Source organism: Odocoileus virginianus, chromosome 7, assembly GCF_023699985.2.
Source record: "Odocoileus virginianus isolate 20LAN1187 ecotype Illinois chromosome 7, Ovbor_1.2, whole genome shotgun sequence".
NCBI classification, from domain to species: domain Eukaryota; kingdom Metazoa; phylum Chordata; class Mammalia; order Artiodactyla; family Cervidae; genus Odocoileus; species Odocoileus virginianus.
In genome coordinates, this window is record NC_069680.1 from 42619997 (window position 1) to 42641316 (window position 21320).

A 21320-nucleotide genomic window follows, 5' to 3' on the forward strand; every position below is an offset into this window, starting at 1 on the left:
AATTCTCTTAACTGTTGCTTTTCTGAAAAGCTTTTGATTTCTCCTTCAAATCTGAGTGAGATCCTTGCTGGATAGAGTAATTTAGGTTGTAGCTTTTCCCCTTTCATTGCTTTAAGTAAATCTGCCACTCCCTTCTGGCCTGCAGAGCTGATGTTGTTTGTTTTTAAACTGATGCCTCTTAAGACAGTTAATGGAAGTTCTCTCCTCAGGAAACTGAATTTTCCTTTATTTTTGTTGGTTGGATGGAGGTGTGGTTAGTTTTCTCTGCAGCCAAGGTAAATCAATGCACTAGACCCTTGAAGGGGGAAGGGATTCCTTAGATTAGGAAGTGTAGAATTTCACTGTGAGTCTATTCACTTGAACAACTTGGCAAAGTGCATATTCCCAGGTCCTGGTGTTAAAAGGCTCCTATTTAACTGCTCTAGGTTTTGGTCCAAGTCTTTGTATTCTGAATAAGCATTTGCAATGATTTAGATATAGGTAGTTTAGGACCACGCCTTGACAAACTCTTAGTATATAAAACTTTGTATATAAAACTCTTACATATAGTACATAAACTATAAAAAAAAAGTATATAAAACTCAAGGTAAAATTATTAGTGATAATTTTGTATAAATTTTTGTACAAATCTTTTCTCAGACCCAAAAGCTTATTTGATTCACTGAACCATTGAGCTAGCTGGGATACATTAAGAAATCAAGACCAGGAAGCCTCATGACAAGATTCAGAATAAAACAGTCTTTGGAAAGAAAAACAAATCTGAAATATTGGATAAATAGACATGGTAACCATGACTGTATTCATTGCTCATTAGAAATGATTCACTTGACAGTGATTTAGAAAGAATAGAACTTCAAGAAATAGATAAAATTATATAGTGGTAGTTCTGCCACTGTAAGAGTCACTTGGTAACCTTGGTTCTTCTAAAAATATTTCATTAGAAAATAGTAATCTTGATTATTACTTTGACACGTTAAATAATAGAATGGGTGGAGGAAGAAAAGTAAAGCAAAAATATGAAGCTGTATCTGAAGCCATGAAAGCACTGAGAAAGACTAATTTTGGGTGCTTGAAATTCTAGGAGAAAGAATAAGAGGGCATCAAGGCAAAAATAATGGAAAATAAAAATTTCAACAGATTGTATGAAGTGGAAAGATGAATTGATAGCTTCATTCTATAAAAAGCACAGAGAGCTAAAAGACTCAATAGTAAAGTGCAAAGAATATTGTAAATCTACTTTTCATGCTTTAATGTTTTTAAACTTTGTATATAATTTAAAATGAGTGTATACAGTAATTAGTGTATATGTAATTTTCTCATATCATCAGGGTAGCACTAATCCACATTCTTACATTGCTTTATAATCATTTTTGTCAAGGACTACTTCCAATTATGCATTTTTTTTTACAGTTTATGCTACCAGAAAATATTCTAGAGCTTACCTCTTTAAAATTTGCAGTATCTTATTGTTTATCTTTAATACAGTACTGAAAATAGATTATTTAAGTGATTGTTGTTCTGTCACTGAGTTGTGTTCAAGTGATACCATCTGTGAAAGGTCAGAATTGATCAAACCAGGAAATTGGTTGGAAAGGTGTCTAACCTTGCTGTAGCCTTATTAGCAAGAGTTTTAAGGCACAGATGAAAGGGTAAACTCCCTAGAATTTATTTGGACCCTTCCTAAATGCCTTTCCATATAAATTTTTTTAAATGGGAGAGGAGAAGGGAGGGCTTGGATAAGAATAACAAAGATATGAATTCATTTGCCAAAATAGAAGAAACTGTAGTTGAAACATTAATTCTCAATTCCTGTAACAGCAGATTGATAGATGAAGCATAAAACAAGACCAGATGCTGTGGTTTCCAGGATGCACTTGGCTTCCCATCCTTTATAACCTGGAGCATTTTTTGCTGTAAGTAGGTCATTTGCTTGCTCTCATTTACCTGATTCTAGGAAAATGCCCTTGAAAGTATTTGAAAAATAAGACTTTCATTAAGCTTTTCCTTAACATTTTAAAAGCTAAGATTGCATGAAACCTCTCCCAACCCCATTTCTCTATTACCTAGAATAACCTGTAACCTTGAAGCATAAGTAAAACTGAAATCGACAAGAAAAATTCAAGATCTTTTATTTTCTAAGGACTTAAATTTATGTCCATAGCACTGGCATAGTATTCATCTTACAGAATTATAATTGAGGTTTAAGTTTCTCTATTCTTCTATCAGTTGTGAACTTCTTGAGAAAAGAGGATACCTAGGACATAGGAGGAAGTTAACGAATGTTTTAATGAGCTAATTTACCACCACCACCCCTCAGTCTGACATTTTGAATGGGGCTTTTCAGACACCATTCTAATAGATTTATGGTTACTGGGAAGGGAGAAAGAGGAAAGAAAGGCAAATAGTCCAAAGAAAAGGACATGTGCAGGACTTCCCTGGTGGTCCGGTGATTAAGAATCTGCCTTACAGTGTAGGGGACATGAGTTCGATCCCTGGTCTGGAAAGATTCGACATGCCACAGGTTAACAGTCTGTGAGCCGCAACTACTGAGCCCCACCCTAGAGCCTGTTCTCAGCAACAAGAGAAGACACTGCAATGAGAAACACATGCCCTGCAATTACGAGAATAGCCCCCTACTCCCTGCCACTAGAGAAAGTTCATATATAGCAATGAAAACCCAGCACAACCAAAAATAAATAAATAAATGAATACAATCTTGACAAAGTTCAAATTTATAAAACAACAACAGCAACAAAGAAAAGGACATGTGCAATCAAACCATTTTACTGACCTTGATTATATTATTGTCCTGTTATGACAAATCTGTTCCTGATATGTCCACCAGAGACCAGTCCCATCAGGCATACAGAGGTTTGAGAACGTGGACTCTACAGCCCAACAGAGTTGGCTTTGGATGTAAGGTCTGTTCTTTACCAGCTCTGTGACTCTGGGCAAATTATTAAGCTCTCTAAGCCTCAAGTTCCTCACCTCTCATACAGGGACAAAATGGAGTTGCACTGAGAATTAAAGGAGACAGTGCCCGGAAAGTGCTGCTTACTATTCTTGACACTTAGCAAGTGCTCAATAAATATGCCATTGAACTAGCTCAGATGTTATTTTGATTATACTGTGAAGTGATATCATCTCACTTCCAGAAGTTTATATGAACAAAGATTCTTTTGTATCTCTTAAGTATTTGGGTGAGCACTTGTCAACCGTGGCATATTGTCTGGGAATGTTTATCTTTTCTGGCTTGTGAAGAGGCCCTGTCTCTGTCCCTTTGACCTCTTAGTTCCCTCATTCTTAGTTTTAATACACCCCTCTGGGTGAGTCTTACAGATTAGTATTCTATAAAGTATTAGTGATAGTTATGGAAAACCTGTAAGATTTCATCCTTGTGACCGCCCCATACAACTAAGTTTAAAATATTGATCAATCCATGAAAATGACTATCTGGATATTTCTCAGTTCACTGAGGACTATCATTAATATTGACTGTCATTCCCACCTGTCTAATAACAGCCATTTATTGAGCTTACAGTTCTTACTCTCATATTTTTCTGAAGACTCAAATATCTTGTAAAAATGCAAATCTTCATAGAACTGTTGATTTTTTTTAAGTTAGAGGTTTAACCTGTCTTTTATTCCCATTCATTATTTGTTTTGGGAAAATATCCTTATGTGGATTGCCTAGTGAGTTTTGTCCTAAAGAAAGAAATTAGTTCAGTGGATGAAAGTGAGAAGCTGAACCAGATTTGAGATTTTAGAGGTCAATACTTTTCCATCTCATCATTTTGCAAATGGCAACATTTTTATTACCCTTGAGGACTGTCATAACATGAGAGCTGCTATTTTTCATGTAAAACAATTAACTTGAGCATAGCATGTTTTTTAAAAAATATTTACTATGTTCAACTCTTGGAAATGCTCCTAAAGTTCAGGGCATTTACTGAGCAAATACAGTGGTATATCCTGTTTAGAGACTGAGTAAATGGCTTTCAAAGGCAAAAGCAAAGGAAAACTTGGTAATTTTAGATGTTTAGGGGTAAAATATCTACTAGGCCTTCTTTCATCTTAGGTCAAACAGTAGTGCACTAGCAAGCTAATGTTAGATTTGCCCTCCCCTCTTGTTTATTGCTAGTGTTTCTGAAACCAGAAAAACAAAACAAAGGGGTAAAAAAAGAAAGAAAGCAAAGTCTGTATGTAACTTGAGTTAGAGAAGTACAGAAACAAATATACCGAGTTGGCAGTGCTCAAAGCCCCATTCAACTTCAAAATAGTATACCTGATAGAGTTTCACAAACCTTTCTCTTTTCTAGCCTGCTCTTTATTAAGTTTAAATACCAAAACCATTCTGAGAGCTTTGAATGCCCATATAAGGTTTAGAGCCAGAGGCATGCATTTTCTGAGTTCCCAAGGTCAGAAGAAGGGACAGTAAAGGAAAGGAGACAAAGAAGTCAACTCCCCAACAGTGTTTTCTTCACCTGTGGTGTTTTGCAGAAAAGTTGAAGAGATGCTAATGGTTCTTAACCAACTGAAAGCAGCGTTAGAATGCTGTCTAGGTATTCTTAAAACCCCTACCTGGGCAGTGTTCCACCTTCCACACTCCAGTCCATCCTTCATTCAATACTGCGTGTGTGCTAAGTTGCCTCAGTTGTGTCTGAAACTTTGCAACCCTATGGACTGTAGCCTGCCAGGCTCTTCTGTCCATGAGATTGTTTAGGCAAGAATACTGGAGTGGATTGCCATGTGATCCTCCAGATGATATTCCTGACCCAGAGATCAAACCCATCTCCTGTTTTGGCAGGTGGGTTCCTTACCACTAGCGCCACCTGGAAATCCTACTTATGCTAGATAAATAGGCTTGCCATAGTTTATTATTATGTTGTCTTCACAAGCTAGTATTCAAGGAGCCTTCCCTGACCACTTCCTTGGGACTCTTGGAAGTAAACATAAAAACAGCTTAAATGACTGGTTAAAAGCCTATGAGATACAGTGATTATTCTGGGTGGGAGGGCTTGGGGTCAGGGAAGGGGAGAGTAAATAATCTTATGTCGTCAGTTGAGAGTATCACAAGGATTTCCAGGACATGAACTCACATTCATAGACCAAGAACAGAAGACAACTAAAAAACCTCTGCAGAGGCACATTTCCTCCTCATTCCCTAGGAAGGTGGGGATCTATGATACTCCTTTTTAATAATCATCCCCAAATTCCGTTTCTGTGCCCAACACAATAAAGCGTTTCTAAGAACAGAGTGTCAGATAGGTAAAGAACAAACAGCCTCTGCAAAATAGTTTGAAGCATGTAAAAGGTAGATTATTGAGGGCAGTACTTAGGAAATTCTAAGTTATTGGAAATTATTATGTCCTAAAAGACAGCTCTGTGACCTGTCTCATGTTAGGTAGCCTTTCTGGGTTTCCTCCTCTGAAACTGAAGTAGTTCTACAAGCTTCATGATTCCATGATTTGTTCATTCTGACCTATATGAGAGAACTGTCTAAGAAGACCTTGTGTAGTGATCCCTTGTCAATTACCATTTTGCCAGTCATAGTTTTGTCACAGTGTGGTTTTCTCTTTGTATGCCTAAATTTTACAATCTGTGATCTTTGTGTATGTATGTATGGTTGAGTTTAGTTCCTTGGAATCAAAGAACTTAATTACAGTTATCCCTACCCTCATCTCCATTCCTACCGCAATCTTAAAGTCAGATGGCAAAGAGAGAGGAAGTCTGCCATTCTCCATCCCCACTGTACATGATGAGTGGAGAATAACAGTAGGAGGCCAGGCCTAGAAAAACCATGCCCTTCTTTTCTGGAAAGACCAGATGGTCACTAAGAATGTTGCCAAGCTTGCAAAAATGATACCAGTGGGAAAAGCAAATACAGGAAAGTGTTGAATATCAATAAAGGCTATATCAAGAACTTTAAAAAAAGAAGTGTGGTTAACATAAACTGTCTTCCACAGAAGATCATGGCTTTCAGAATATTAGCTCATGAACAACTAAGGAAAAAGATTCTTTTCTGCTTTTATAATCAATTTTGTTGTTTTATTCTCTTGAAAATTCCCTACCCTTGAACTCACCAATCAAGGTTTTATCTACATAGCACTTCTCTGGAATGTAATCATCACCACCCCCAGTTGGTGAGAGATTAGCATAACAAATACTGAAAACACTCACATAGATCCTCATGAATAATGTTTTTGCTGCTGCTGCTGCTGCTACTAAGTCACTTCAGTCGTGTCTGACTCTGTGCAGCCCCATAGACGGCAGCCCACCAGGCTCGCCCGTCCCTGGGATTCTCCAGGCAAGAACAATGGAGTGGGTTGCATTTCCTTCTCCAATGCATGAAAGTGAAAAGTGAAAGTAAAGTCGCTCAGTTGTGTCCGATTCTTAGCGACCCCATGACTGCAGCCTACCAGGCCCCTCCGTCCATGGGATTTTCCAGGCAAGAGTACTGGAGTGGGGTGCCATTGCCTTCTCCACTATTTGTAGTTTTATTAAGAGAAAAAACACTTTACTTCTTTTAAAAAAAAATCTCATTCTCTAGGAAGTGAACTCAGGAGTAAGTAACTCCACACTTGTTCTGCATAGTCCAATTTGTTGTTAATTTTGTTGTCTGTTGACATACTGGGAGTTATGTTAATCTGGAACACATCTCTCTCACAGATAACAAACCAGCATCCACACACGTAAGACACATCATTTACCTTGATGAAGATAGTGTTATAGAAATAGTGAGGAAGATATATCATCTAGAAAGATAGAATTTCAAGGAATCACACTCTTTCAGGATCAAAAGGAATATTAAAGTCACTGCATCTTCAACCAAAGACAGTGTGGAACTGTAGAAAGACTGTATGCTCTGAAATCAGAGGACCTGGATCAAATCACAGCTTTGTAACTTAGCTGTCTGTTTGGGGTAATTTATTTAACATCCTTGAGCCTTTGTTTCCTCACCTATAAAATGGGAATAATGACTACATTATAGAGTTGGTGAAAGGATTGAAGATAATGTATGTGAAAGACAGACATAATAAGCATTTAGTAAATGACTGTGGTGGTTGTGAACATAAATGTCCCACCAGCTGGTCTTTAAGCTTATTTGAATGTTCCCAGTGATAAGGAATTCACTAATTGTTCAGGTAGCCCATCTCTTAATTACTCTTCAGAGTTAGTCCTTCCTTTTGCTGAGCCTAAATCTTTTCCCCTAGAATTTTTATCTATGGTTCTCAATCTTGCCTGTAAGGTTGAACTTAATCTGTTCAGCCTTATCCCTGTATTTCAATTAAGCATGTGATCTAGAATGGAATATATGCTTTAAGAAAGATGTGACCAGTGTGGACACTAGAGGTTTATCAACACAATTTAGGATCAAACTAGCTTCTTTTTTCCTGAAACCCACTCTTTTAGTGTCTGTTAATTAAAGTATGTTTGTCTTTTGCACTCGATATAGCTGTAGCCATACCTTGAGTCCTGCATGCTGTACCTGTCACAGTACAGAGGGAGAGACTCAAGTCCAGAAACTTACAATGAAATCTTTATCGTATTAATTAGCAAATTGACAAAATTCCATTTGAGACACATAAATAGAATTTGAGTATTTAATCATATGTAATGTGGCATTGGAGAAGGCAATGGCACCCCACTCCAGTACTCTTGCCTGGAAAATCCCATGGATGGAGGAGCCTGGTAGGCTGCAGTCCATGGGGTCACTAAGAGTCGGACACGACCGAGCGACTTCACTTTCACTTTTCACTTTCATGCATTGGAGAAGGAAATGCAACCCACTCCAGTGTTCTTGCCTGGAGAATCCCAGGGACGGGGGAGCCTGGTGGGCTGTCATCTATGGGTTTGCACAGAGTCGGACACGACTGAAGCGACTTAGCAGCAGCAGCAGCAGCGGCAATGTGGCCTACCTGTAAGGTCACAAAGCCGTAAGTGGAAAAGAACATAGTGCTTCTTATTGAACAAGCACCAAAGTGGTATCTAATATGTGTCAAGCACTGTTATAAATGCTTTTTGCATACTAAATTATTTAATTCTCAACTAATAATAACCCTATGCATTAAGTATTATTATCTTCAGAAAAGGAAATTGAGGCACAAAAATATTAAGTAACTTATCCAGGTCGAATAGCTAGTAAGTAGCAGAATTTGAATCTGAATTCTAGCTAGTAAGAGCTAGAATTTGAACCAGGTTGTCTGGTTCCAGAGCCTGTGTTCATACAAATACCCTGTTCCAAAATTTGTCAAAATTTAGAAAAATTATATTACGTGGATTGTTCAGACTTTAAAAGCAAGAAAAACTGCTGGATTTACAACCTACTTTATAGAAGCACCATGAGTATAATTTTTGAGTGATATGGATTTGATTTATGAGAATACAAAACATTGACTGGAAACAATATCTAGCCTCATTCATTCTAATTCGGACTATGCTTCTAATGATGATTTTATATTTTAGCTATATAATAAAGAGGGAATTGATGAATGCCTCTGAATTTTGGTCTTCTCTTATATACTTATTCTGCTGAATATTATTTTCAAATATAAAGACAGCAATACATCATGGTATAGTTTTGTTTTTAAATTAAAGTTGATTATGTGTACATATTTGCATGAGTGTATAGTTCTTTAACTTAATATAATAGATTCATATAACCACTGCCAAAATCAAGATATGTAACAGTTCCATTATCCTAAGAAACTCCATTGTATTACCCCTTTGTAGTTACCTCCTCAACTCTTGGCAGCCATGGATCTAATCTCCATCACTATTAGTTTTTTCTTTTTGAGAATGTTATATGTAAATTCAGTCATACAGTACGTAACTTTTTGAGACTGACTTCTTTACTTAGCATGCCTTTGAGATTCATCTAAGATGTTGCATATGTTGATGGTTTATTCATTTTCATTGCTGAGCAGTATTCCATTGTAGAGATGTACTGCAGCTTGTCCACTCATTTGTTGAAGGATATTTAAGTTGTTTCCAGTTTTTGGTAATTGTGAATAGACCTGCTATAAACATTTGTGTGTAGGTTCTTGTGTGAACAGAAGTTTTTATTTCCTTAAAGTAAATACCCAGTAGTGGGTTTGCTAGGTCATTGTTTTTATGAGAGACTCATGTGTTCAAGAGTATTTTTAACTTTATCAGAGACTGCCAAACTGTTTTCCCCAATCACTATACTATTTTGCATTTCCATGAGAATGTATGAGCCTTCCATTTGTTTTGCATCCTCACCAGAACTTGTTATTATCAATATTTAAAATTTGAGATATTCTAAAAGGTACCTCATTATGATAATGTACTGTATAGTACATGGTCTGAACATACTATAGTAGTATTTACTACTGTAAAAAAAATCTGTGAGTTAGTGGACGTGTGCAGTTCAAACTCGAATTGTTTAAGGGTCAACTGTGTTCAATTTTATCTGTTGTGGTTTTCTATGCATGCATGCATGTGTGCTAAGTTGCTTCAGTTGTATCTGACTCTTTGCAACCCCATGGACTGTAGCCCACCAGGTGCCTCTATGGAATTTTTCAGGCAAGAATACTGGAGTGGGTTGCCATGCCCTCCTCCAAGGGATCTTCCCAATACAGGGATCCACGACTCTTTATGTTTACCTGCATTGGCAGGCAGGTTCTTTACCATAGTGCTACATGGGAAGTCTGATTTGGCAATATGTCTTTATTAAAATATAAATGTTTATTACTCACAATTTCCTTAGAATCAATATATTTTAGCACTTTAAGTGGATGTAGAAGTCTTTTCATCGTTTAGATACCTTTACACTCCCTTCTTTATGTTATAGTTGTCCTGTAGGTTTCATTTGCATACGTTGAAAACATGCACTGGAACTCGAAAACAGTGTAGTATATTTACCTAGATATTTACCATTTCTCCTCTTCATGTTCCAAGTTTCCTTCTGGTATACTTTCTCTTCTACCTAAAGATGCTTCTTTACTAATTTTTTAGAGCAGGTCTTCTGGCAATGAATTATCTTTGATTTCCTTCACTGAGAATATATTTATTTGAACTTCATGAAGTTGCTGGATTTAGAAATTCCAGGTTGACAGTGTTGTTGTTTTTATTTCCCTAGCACCTGAACTTGTCCCACTTAATGCTACCCTTTATGATTCCTGATAAGAATTTTGCAGTCATTTGACTTGTTGTTTGCTTTCAAGATTTTTTTTTTTGTCTTCACTTTTCATCAGTTTGATTATGATATATTTGGGGATGAGTTTTTTTGGATTTATCACTGAGCTTTCTTGAATCTGTAAGTTTATGTTTTTCACCAAACTTGGGAACTTTTTAGTCATTTTTATCAAATATTTTTTACTGCCTTGTATTTTTTCTCCTCTTCTTCTGACCTCCAGTGGCAAATACTAGATCTTTTCGTTTTTGTCCCACTCATCTTTGAGGTGCTGTTTATTCTTTTTCCCACCCTGTGTTTTTTCTTTGTTCAAATTGAATAATTTCTGTTGTTATCTTCAAATTCACTGACTCTTTCCTGTGTCATCTCCATTCTGTGATTGAACCCATTCAGTGGCTTCTTTATTTTACTTATTGTATTTTAAAAATTTTATTTATTTATATGGTTGTGTTGGGTCTTAGTTGTGACACAGGAGATCTTTGCTGTGTCATGTGGGATCTTTCATTGTGGCACATGGACTCTACCATACAGTTCTGCTCATTTTGCTTGCTGGTAGGTTATGCTCAAAATCCTTCAAGCTAGCCTTCAGCCATATGTGAACTGAGAACTTCCAGGTGTACAAGCTAGGTTTAGAAAAGACAAGAGGAACTAGAGATCCAGTTGCCAGCTGGCACACAGGTTTTGTTGCTCTGGAGCATGTGGGATCCTAATTTCCTGACCTGGTATCAAACCCATGCCCCCACATTGCAAGGCAAATTCCCAACTACTGGACAACTAAGGAAGTTCTTATTTATTAAATTAAAATTATTCCATTTTGTTTCCCAAAGGGAACATCAAATTTTCCTAAACACTTTTCAGTTCTGAAATGTTAGTTTAGTTCTTCATATCTTCTACTTCTTTGCATTCCTTTCAGGAGTGTTTTCTCTTACTTCCTAGTATGCTTTAATAATAACTGCATTAAAGCCTTCATTAGCTGATTTCAGCATCTGTGTTATCTGAGTATTGGCCCCTGAATTGTCTTTCCCCGTGTGAGTTTAGATTTTCCTGGTTGTTTGTATGCTGAATAATCTTTTTAATTAATGTCTTAATTAAATTATTTTTGGCTGCACTAGGACATTGCTGTGCATGGACTTTCTCTAGTTGTGGTGAGCAGAGGCTACTCTCTCGTTGTGGTGCGCAGGCGTCTCACTGCAGTGACATCTCTTGTTGTGGCCTGCAGGCTCTATATCATGGGCTTCAGTAGCCGTAGGTACATGGGCTTAGTTGCCCTGTGGCATGTGGAATTCTCCTGGAGCAGTGATTGAACCTGTGTTCCTGTGTTGGCAGGTAGATTCTTAACTACTGTACCCCCAGGGAAGTCCCATGAATAATTTTTAATTGTATCCTAGACATTTAAAATATTATAAGACTCTGAGTTTTGTTTAAATCCTGTGGAGAATATTGATATTTTTTTGTTTTAGCAGGCAATAGAGCTGGTTGTGTTCAGGCCACAAATTTCAACCAAACCTCTATAGGTTGCAGTTTCAATGTCAATTTTGTTTTGAAAATATTTAGAATCTATCTCCTATGTGTGCCACACCCAGTGATCATTTCGGGCCGTGTGCAGTGGTAGATCCTCTAGTTTAATCTCAAAGTCTTTGGTATGCTGTTTAAGATCAGATCCACCTCTGCAGCTTGAAGTGAGCCTCGGTGTTTACAATCACCTTCCTTTACTTTCCTGAGCTCCCTCTCCGTGATGTCTGGTGCTTTCTGGTTTCCTGGACTTTCTCATTTAGCCCTGCAGCCAGACAGGTAGTGATTCAGTGATCCTGCTCTGCTGCCTACTCTGGAACTGTGCCATGTCCGGGGCCATCAGTAGATGGACAGAAAGTGAGGGAAAAAAAGCAACTGGCATTCTGCCCATTCTCCTGAGACCACAGTTCCTCCATAGAGGAAAGTTCCTCTCTCTGAGATTTTGGTGCCCACTGCTGGGCTGGCAGAATTTCCTGAGCCCTAGGGCACTAGAGAAAGTTGTTGTTCAGCTGCTAAGTTGTGTCCAGCTCTTTGAGACTCAAAGGACTGCAGCACGTCAGTCTTCCCTGTCCTTCACTATCTTCCCAGAGTTTGCTGAAACTCATGTCTATTGAGTAAGTGATACCATCCAACCATCTCCTCTTCTGTTGTCCCCTTCTCCTCTTGCCCTCAATCTTTCCCAGCATCAGGGTCTTTTCCAATGAGTTGGCTCTTCCCATCAGGTAGCCACTGTATTGGAGCTTCAGCTTCAGCATCATTCCTTCCAATGAATATTCAGAGTTGATTTCCTTTAGGATTGACCGGTTTGATATCGTGCTGTCCAAGGGACTCTCAAAAGTCTTCTCCAACACCAATTTCGAAAGCATCCACAGAGATAAGAACAAAAAATGGCAGACTTCTCCTAAACTTTCTGAGCATTAGGAGATGCTTTTCCTGCTCTTTAAGCCAGAACTAGAGAGCTTTTCCAAAAACTAGACTGATAGCTTTAAAGATCCAATTTTTTATTGTTTAGTTATACTATAAATATATGTATTTTTATAACTTTGATATGTCTGTATTTTGGTTTAATATACTGCTTGATTATTTGGTTCCTAATCTCCTTGACCAAATTTGCTTAATGTTTCACTGTAAATAACCTCAAGGCTAAGTGACCAAGTCCTGTTTGGGCCAATTTTTAGGTCTTTGAGAAGCTTACTTCAAAGACATATGATTAGAAGCCTAAAGTTCATTTCTTTCACTTACAGCATAGGAAAATTTGAGAAATCAGACTAATGCTGAATAAATATATGTAACTGAGTAGAAGGAAGATAAAGGTAATTTGCTTATCTTTTACAGATACTAGTTTTAAATAAATTCATGTAAGAAAATAAAATAAATCACTAATAATTCTTACCCATAAAAAAGAACAAGGCCATATAATTGGAGAGGAACTAGGCTAGAACTAGGGTATTGTCTCAAATGGGCTGAAGACTCTAGAATAGATCAGTGAGCTTTGGTACCTAAGGCAATTTAATGTTATGCTCATAGCTCCTCACCAGATGGACTTCTTTCTTTTCTTTTAGTCCCCTTCTAATCTTTTCCATCTCATCTGTTCCCTTTTCTTTTCCCCTTCTTCAAAATTTTTTTCCATCTATGAACTTGGTTAATCAGTAGAACAGGGTTTAAAAAAGCAGCTGATCCTTGAAGGGAGGGCCTTTCCTTTATCCACCTTCATCCCCCATTTTTTCCTTGAACTCTTATTTCATTCCCTTTCCTCACCTACCTTTCCATATTGTCCTTCCCCCCATGGTTGTGGTTTAGTTCTGCCACTGTTGGCTAGAAGACATGGCTTAACTCTGCTTGGATTACTTGGAATTAAAAAGGTTATTACTTATTCTAGAATAATAATATTGCAGTTTTCCTCTTCTACACTACAGATTTATTAAAGCATTACATTGTTCCAGAGTTAATAAGGATAATTTGTGAAGTCAAATCTCAGTTGTAATTGGGCCACTTCCATTTTAGAGACAAATAAAAGACAAATGTTAAGGCTTCCCTGGTGGTCTGGTGGTTAGGAACCTGCATGCCAATGCAGGGAACACAGGTTCGATCTTTGGTCCAGTAAAATTGCCCCACATGCTGTGGGGCAACTAAGCCCATGCACCACAATTACTGAATTCCATGCGCCTAGAGCTAGTGCCCTGCAACAGGAGAAGCCTGCACACCACAGCTAGAGAGTAAGCCCTCCTCACAATAACTAGAGAAAGCCCACGTGCAGCAACGAAGACCCAGAGCAGCCAAAAGTAAATAAATAATTTATTTTAAAAAAGAGAAATGTTAGAAAATTATAATTTTGTCAGAACTTGGTTGTAAGAAAAATTAGCCTCTTGAATAAAATTAGGAGTCCAGATTCTGGGGAATTTAGTTATTTTTATGCTGTAACTGAGGAAAAGGTACATTACTATGTTTGCTTTATGGTTAAAAAGGCCTTAGAGACCTTTATTTCTCTGCTTCAGGGCACAGATTATTAACTAAGTCTGACATCTGCTCTGTTGATGTTCCCTTTGGGGAACAAAATGGAAATAGTGATTAAGGTCTTTGCTGATAATGTTCCACACCAAAGTATAGAAAGAAAGGTTTATATAACATGACATGGTAACAAAATATATGGGTGATGTTATTATCTGAGGATTATGTTATATCCAGCTGATAAGTTATATTTGTATGTTTATATATTTGAAACCATGTGCAGTCTTTTAGTCACTCAGTTTATAATTACTTAACTGAGTGTCTATCTGATACATAAAAAAAAAACTATGCTAGGCATTGTGAGAAGTACAGAGATTTACACCTTTGTATAAAGAATTGTTTTTTTAACCTACAAGAAATTCCAGTGGGAAGTGGGACTAGCCATACTGAACCAAAGACTGAGATGTACAAGTTAGGAGCAGACAGGGCTTAAACTAGAGAGACTACAGGTATACTGTACCTTCTGACAACTGTCAAATGAGGCTGATTCTTGAGAAGCCTGTGTGACTTTGCTCTTCATATAGTTCAACTGGGCCTGTCTTCGTAGAAGACATTTTTCAGGAAGCTATTCTAGTCCATGGAGGAGGTGATATCTCCTGAACCTGGTCCCCACAGAGAATTTTGAATGGGAGGAAAAGGAGATTGTATGTATTCTTGCTTATGTCATAATGTTGGACACATGACTTAAGAATGTGTCAGGTCAGTGTGACTGGACCGTGTCATTACTGCACTTCAGACTGACTCAGAGGCAAATGCAGCTTATTTCAACTCTTCACCAAAGCATTGGTATGATGTAAGATTATAGCAATAAAAGACATAAAATGACTACTTATTGGGGACATCCTGAAGGACCAGGGATATCCTTATTTTCTTATCATCTCTCATCTTGCAGTTGTTGATAGTAATTCATCATTCATTTGGCATTCATTTGGCATCATTCATTATAAAGTTTACATATCTCAAATAACAGATAAGGTGTCAGATGTAGCAACAAGGAGAATACAACCAAATAACATATAGGATCTGCACTCAATAAAAACAGCCAACAGTGATCACTTATATAGTGTTTACTATGTGTCAGACTTGTTCCAGGTAATATATGTATATATCCTCACCTAATTCTCATAAAAACCTTGTGAAGTAGGTACTTTTTTTAAAAAAATGATTAAAAAATTTTTTTTCACTTATTTTTATTAGTTGGAGGCTAATTACAATATTGTAGTGATTTTTCCCATACATTGACATGAATCAGCCATGGATTTACATGTGTTCCCCATCCCATCCCTCTGGGTCTTCCCAGTGCACCAGCCCTGAGCACTTGTCTCATGCATCCAACCTGGGCTGGCGATCTGTTTCACACTTGATAATATACATGTTTCAATGCTGTTCTCTCAGATCATCCCACCCTCGCCTTCTCCCACAGAGTCCAAAGGTCTGTTCTATACATCTGTGTCTCTTTTTCTGTCCTGCATACAGGGTTATTTGTCTGTGCTGGGTCTTCACTGCTGCACGGGCTTTTCTCTAGTTGTGACGAGCGAGGACTACTCTTCATTGCAGTGCCAGGGCTCCTCATTGTGGTGGCTTCTCCTATTGAGGAGTACTGGATTTAGGGCACGTGGGCTTCAGTAGTTGTGGCTGTACTGTGCTTGCCCCGTCGTGTCTGACTCTTTGCAACCCCATACACTGTAACCTGCCAGGCTTCTCTGTCCATGGGGATTCTCCATGGGTTGCCATGCCCTCCTCCTCCAGGGGATCTTCCTGACCCAGGGATTGAACCCGCACCTCTTATGTCTCCTGCATTGGGTTTCTTTACCATTAGCGCCACCTGGGAAGCCCAGGTGTAATTGTGGCACTTGGGCTCAATAGTTGTGGTTCCCAGGCTCTAGAGCACAGCCTCAATAGTTACAGCCCATGGGCCTAGTTGTTCCACAGCATGTGGGATCTTCCTGGACCAGCGATCAAACCCATGTCTCCTGCATTGGCAGGTGGGTTCTCTACCACTGAGCCACCAGAGAGGCCCTGAGATAGGTACTATTATTATCCCCATTTTACAGGTGAGGACATGGGCATATGAGAGATCATGTAACTCCCCGAAGATCCCACAACTCTTAAGTGGCAGGGTAATATTTGAGAGCAGACAGTCTGGCTCCAGAAATGGTGCTTTTAGCCTCCATGCTAAATAACCTCTCAAGGAATTTATAATCTCAGTATACAGAGTTCAGTACCTCCCCTTTCAGGGTAAGGCAGTGAGGAATGGTGTATAGGGAAGCAAAATAGACTGAGATTACGTGTTTCCTGTAAATTAACACCAAGGGTGTCTGACTCAAGAAGTGTTTTGTAGTTTGTGCTCCAGAGAGACTGGAGTAATGAGAGTATTAGATGGAGCAGAATGTTGGATATGTTTACCAGTGGATATCCATTTAGTTTCATTTTATGTCCACAGCTACAATCCTGCGTCTTCCTTTCATATGTGCATTATAAGGATTAATGATTACAATCAACCTGATAACATTTTCTTTTCTCCCTTTCTGTGTCCTTTGGTAGAGGTACTTATATGAAGGCTGCTTCACTAGGGAAGTGTAGTCTATATGGGCATGCCTGGGAAACTGATGGGATGGGTCTGCTGAGAGAGTATTTACAGAATACCAGAAACCTTAGGGAGAAAATTCCTGGGCATTGACAATTGCAGAAATGATAATAAAGCTTCAGTTATTTCAGGAGAGGGATGATTTCAGTACTTGTGATACAGAAACAATATAAGGTCAAATGATAAGAAAACCATGAGATATATTTCTGCAGATCATACCTGTAGACCATTTAATAGTAATATGTAGTCAATAAATATTGCCAGGAGAAATATCAATAACTTCAGATATGCAGATGACACTACCCTTATGGCAGAAAGCAAAGGAAAACTAAGGAATCACTTGGTGAAAGTGAAAGAGGAGAGTGAAAAAGTTGGCTTAAAACTCAACATTCAGAAAACTAAGATCATGGCATCCAGTTCCATCAGTTTAGTTCAGTCACTCAGTCGTGTCCGACTCTTTGTGACCCCATGAATCGCAGCACGCCAGGCCTCCCTGTCCATCACCAACTCCCAGAGTTTACTAAACTCATGTCCATCGAGTTGGTGATGCTGACCAGCCATTTCATCCTGTCATCCCCTTCTCCTCCTGCCCCCAATCCTCCCAGCATTAAGGTCTTTTCCAATGAGTCAACTCTTTGCATGAGGAGGCCAAAGTATTGGAGTTTCAGCTTCAGCATCAGTCCTTCCAATGAACACCCAGGACTGATCTCCTTTAGGAGAGACTGGTTGGATCTCTGCAGTCCAAGGGACTCTCAAGAATCTTCTCCAAAACCACAGTTGAAAAGCATCAATCCTTCGGCACTCTTTATAGTCAAACTCTCACATCTGTACATGACCACTGGAAAAACCATAGCCTTGACTAGATGGACCTTTGTTGACAAAGTAATGTCTCTGCTTTTTAATATGCTATCTAGGTTGGTCATAACTTTCCTTCTAAGGAGTAAGCGTCTTTTAATTTCATGGCTGCAATCACTATCTGCAGTGATTTTGGAGCCTAGAAAAATAAAGTCTGCCACTGTTTCCACTGTTTTCCCATCTATTTCCCATGAAGTGATGGGACCAGATGCCATGATCTTAGTTTTCTGAATGTTGAGCTTTAAGCCAGCTTTTTCACTTTCCTCTTTCACTTTCATCAAGAGGCTCTTTAGTTCCTCTTCACTTTCTGCCATAAGGGTGGTGTCATCTGCATATCTGAGGTTATTGATATTTCTCCCGGCAATCTTGATTCCAGCTTGTGCTTCTTCCAGCCCATGATGTACTCTGCATATAAGTTAAATAAGCAGGGTGACAATATACAGCCTTGATGTACTCCTTGTCCTCTTTGGAACCAGTCTGATGTTCCATGTCCAGTTCTAACTGTTGCTTCCTGACCTGCATATAGATTTCTCAAGAGGCAGGTCAGGTGGTCTGGTATTCCCATCTCTTGAAGAATTTTCCACAGTTTATTGTGATCCAAACAGTCAAAGGCTTTGGCATAGTCAATAAAGCAGAAATAGATGTTTTTCTGAAATTCTCTTGCTTTTTCGATGATCCAGTGGATGTTGGCAAGTTGATCTCTGTTCCTCTGCCTTTTCTAAAACCAGCTTGAACATCTGGAAGTTCTCCGTTCACGTACTGCTGAAGCCTGGCTTGGAGAATTTTGAGTATTACTTTACTAGCATATGAGATGAGTGCAATTGTGCAGTAGTTTGAGCATTCTTTGGGACTGCCTTTCTTTGGGATTAGAATGAAAACTGACCTTTTCCAGTCCTGTGGCCACTGCTGAGTTTTCCAAATTTGCTGACATATTGAGTGCAGCACTTTCAGAGCATCATCTTTCAGGATTTGAAATATCTCAACTGGTATCATCATTTCATGGCAAATAGATGGGGAAACAGTGGAAACAGTGGCAGACTTTATTTTGGGGGGCTCCAAAATCACTGCAGATGGTGACTGCAGCCATGAAATTAAAAGACGCTTGCTACTTGGAAAAAAAGACAGCATATTAAGAAGCAGAGACATTACTTTGCTAACAAAGGTCCATTTAGTCAAGGCTAAGGTTTTTCCAGTAATCATGTATAGATGTGAGAGTTGGACTATAAAGAGCGCTGAAGAATTGATGCTTTTGAACTGTGGTGTTGGAGAAGACTCTTGAGAGTCCCTTGGACTTCAAGGAGATCCAACCAGTCCATCCTAAAGGAAATCAGTCCTGAATATTCATTGGTGGGACTGATGTTGAAGCTGAAATTCCAGTACTTTGGCTACCTAATGTGGAGAATGGACTCCTTGGAAAGACCCTGATGCTGGAAAAGATTGAAGGCGGGAGGAGAAGGGGACGACAGAGGATGAGATGGTTGGGTGGCATCACCGACTCAGTGGATATGAGTTTGAGTAAACTCCAGGAGTTGGTGATGGACAGGGAGGCCTGGCATGCTGCATTCCATGGGGTCTCTAGAGTCAGACACAACTGAGTGACTGAACCGAACTGAACTGAATCAATAAATACTCATTTTTATTTGTATCACAGTGCTCACCCCAGGCTGTCCTTATAGAAGCATATTTGCCGACATAGAAGAGAAAATGTGAAGATGGCAGGGAGCTTCTTAAGACCTTTGCTGCTCTCAGTCACTCGGCTGTGTCTGACTCTCTGTATCTGTGTAACCCCATGGGCCTCTCTGTCCATGGAATTTTCCCGGCAAGAGTATTGGAGCGGGTTGCCATTTCCTACTCCAGGGAATCTCCCTGACCCAGGGATTGAACCTGCATCTCCTGCAGCGGCCAGCACATTCCTTACCATTAGTGCCATCTGGGAAGCCCTCTTAAGAGCTTGTGTGTGCTAAGTTGCTTCAATTGTGTCTGACTCTTTGCTGACCTGTGGACTGCCAGGCCCCTTTGTGCATGGGATTCTCCAGTTACATATACCCTTTAATGACCTTATACATTTCTAATTGTTATCAACAAATTGTCAGTAATAATAGAATATTGGTAGTTATTATCATTATTACTCTTATTATGTCCCCATTTTATGTTATCAGTAATTTTAGCTTAGGGTAGCGAGAAAATAGGATTTAATTTTCAAAATATTCAAATATTTTAGTAGATTTCTCTAAAAAGAAAGAGAGGGACAGAATATGTTTATATAGACAAGGAACTTAATTGTCACTCCTGGGTCTTATGGATTTTGCTTTCCTACAGAAATGAACTCTTGAACTATGATTTTCTTATCATAGATTAATTAATGTCTTAATTAATGTCTTGCTAAGAGGTGCTTTCTACTTATCTCACCTTTTTTCTAGACCACTAATATTTCTTCTTTCCATCCTTCCTAAATAAATAAATACCTTACTTCCTCTTTCCAGGCAAGTAAAATTTCAAAAAGATGATGAAATTCTTTTCTTTCTAATTGGTTCTTTGGCCATTTTAATCTCCCCTCCACTCCCAGCAGTGGAGAAGGAAATGGCAACCCACTGCAGTATTCTTGCTTGGAGAATCCCATGGACAGAGGAGCCTGGCACGTACAGTTCATAGGGTCGCAAGAGTTTGGACACGACTTAGTGACTAAACCACCACCACTCCCAGCAAGGACTAGTCATTAAAGTGCCTCAGACAACTGTGGAGCCTTCATGATCATAACTGTGATATGATCATGTTACACACCCATTCAAAGTTCTCTGCCTCAGGGCCAAGGTTTGGGTGATATCACATAGCTTGTGGAATTCCTTCTTCCTGGAATGGTTTCCCTATTGTGAGGATAGGAAATGAGAGAAGGATGAGTCTAAATTGTGAGGATCAGATTTAACTAGGGTCAGGTAAATCTTGAGCTATTTCCATATAGATAAATTTATCTGATTTATTCCTTTTAGTGTATAAGATTCTATCATCTGAAAATATCACATTTTATTTATCTATATTGATGGTTATTTATTTAGGATCTTCCTAACTTTTTTCTGTTTCAAATAATATTGCCATGAAAATCTCTATCTGTTTTCTTATGCACATATATGAAAATTATTCTAGAGTAAGGAATCTTTATTTTGTTAGCTTATCCCACAAATGATTTGGACAAACTTTTCTTTCTTAGAACTGGAATGAAACTTTTCATCTTGATTTTAAGTAGTTACAAAGGAAGTAATTTGTAATGTAAACATTAACATTTAAAAGTAGAATTCTTAAGTGTATCCAATGGAATAGCAATGCCATAGGGATTTGATATATTCATCATTATCCATCAAAACATTAACAACATGAACAAGCTCTCCTCTTATAGTGGGAAAGGTTACATCACTTCTTTTTCTCTTTGCATGTGAATTTTCTTTCCACTTCTGCCACAGATTTTTATCTGAATGTAATATACATTGTGTGTAAATATCTTTAATTATCAGTCTGTCATACTTCCCTGTAGCAAACTTTATACATAAATTTAAATTATGTTAAATTCCTTTGACCATAGTACTCTCAAGTGTTAAAAATTATCCTGAATTATCATTAATTCTTTTTAGTTCATAATTCATCAATTACATATTTTTAAATGTTATAATTGTTAAACATAAAAACGAACTCAATGGAGCTTTGAAGATT

At 38.3% G+C, this 21320-nt stretch overlaps 1 protein-coding gene across 1 annotated transcript in view; it reads right to left on the minus strand.

Annotated features, from left to right (window-relative positions):
• ATAD1 (ATPase family AAA domain containing 1) overlaps positions 1-14827 on the minus strand; it is a 58610-nt gene extending 43783 nt beyond the window's left edge. Inside the window, exon 1 of the mRNA XM_020884024.2 lies at positions 14637-14827. The gene's annotated coding sequence lies outside the window, so the exon portion shown is untranslated. The remainder of the gene's footprint in view (positions 1-14636) is intronic.
• Between the last annotated feature and the right edge of the window lie 6493 nt (positions 14828-21320).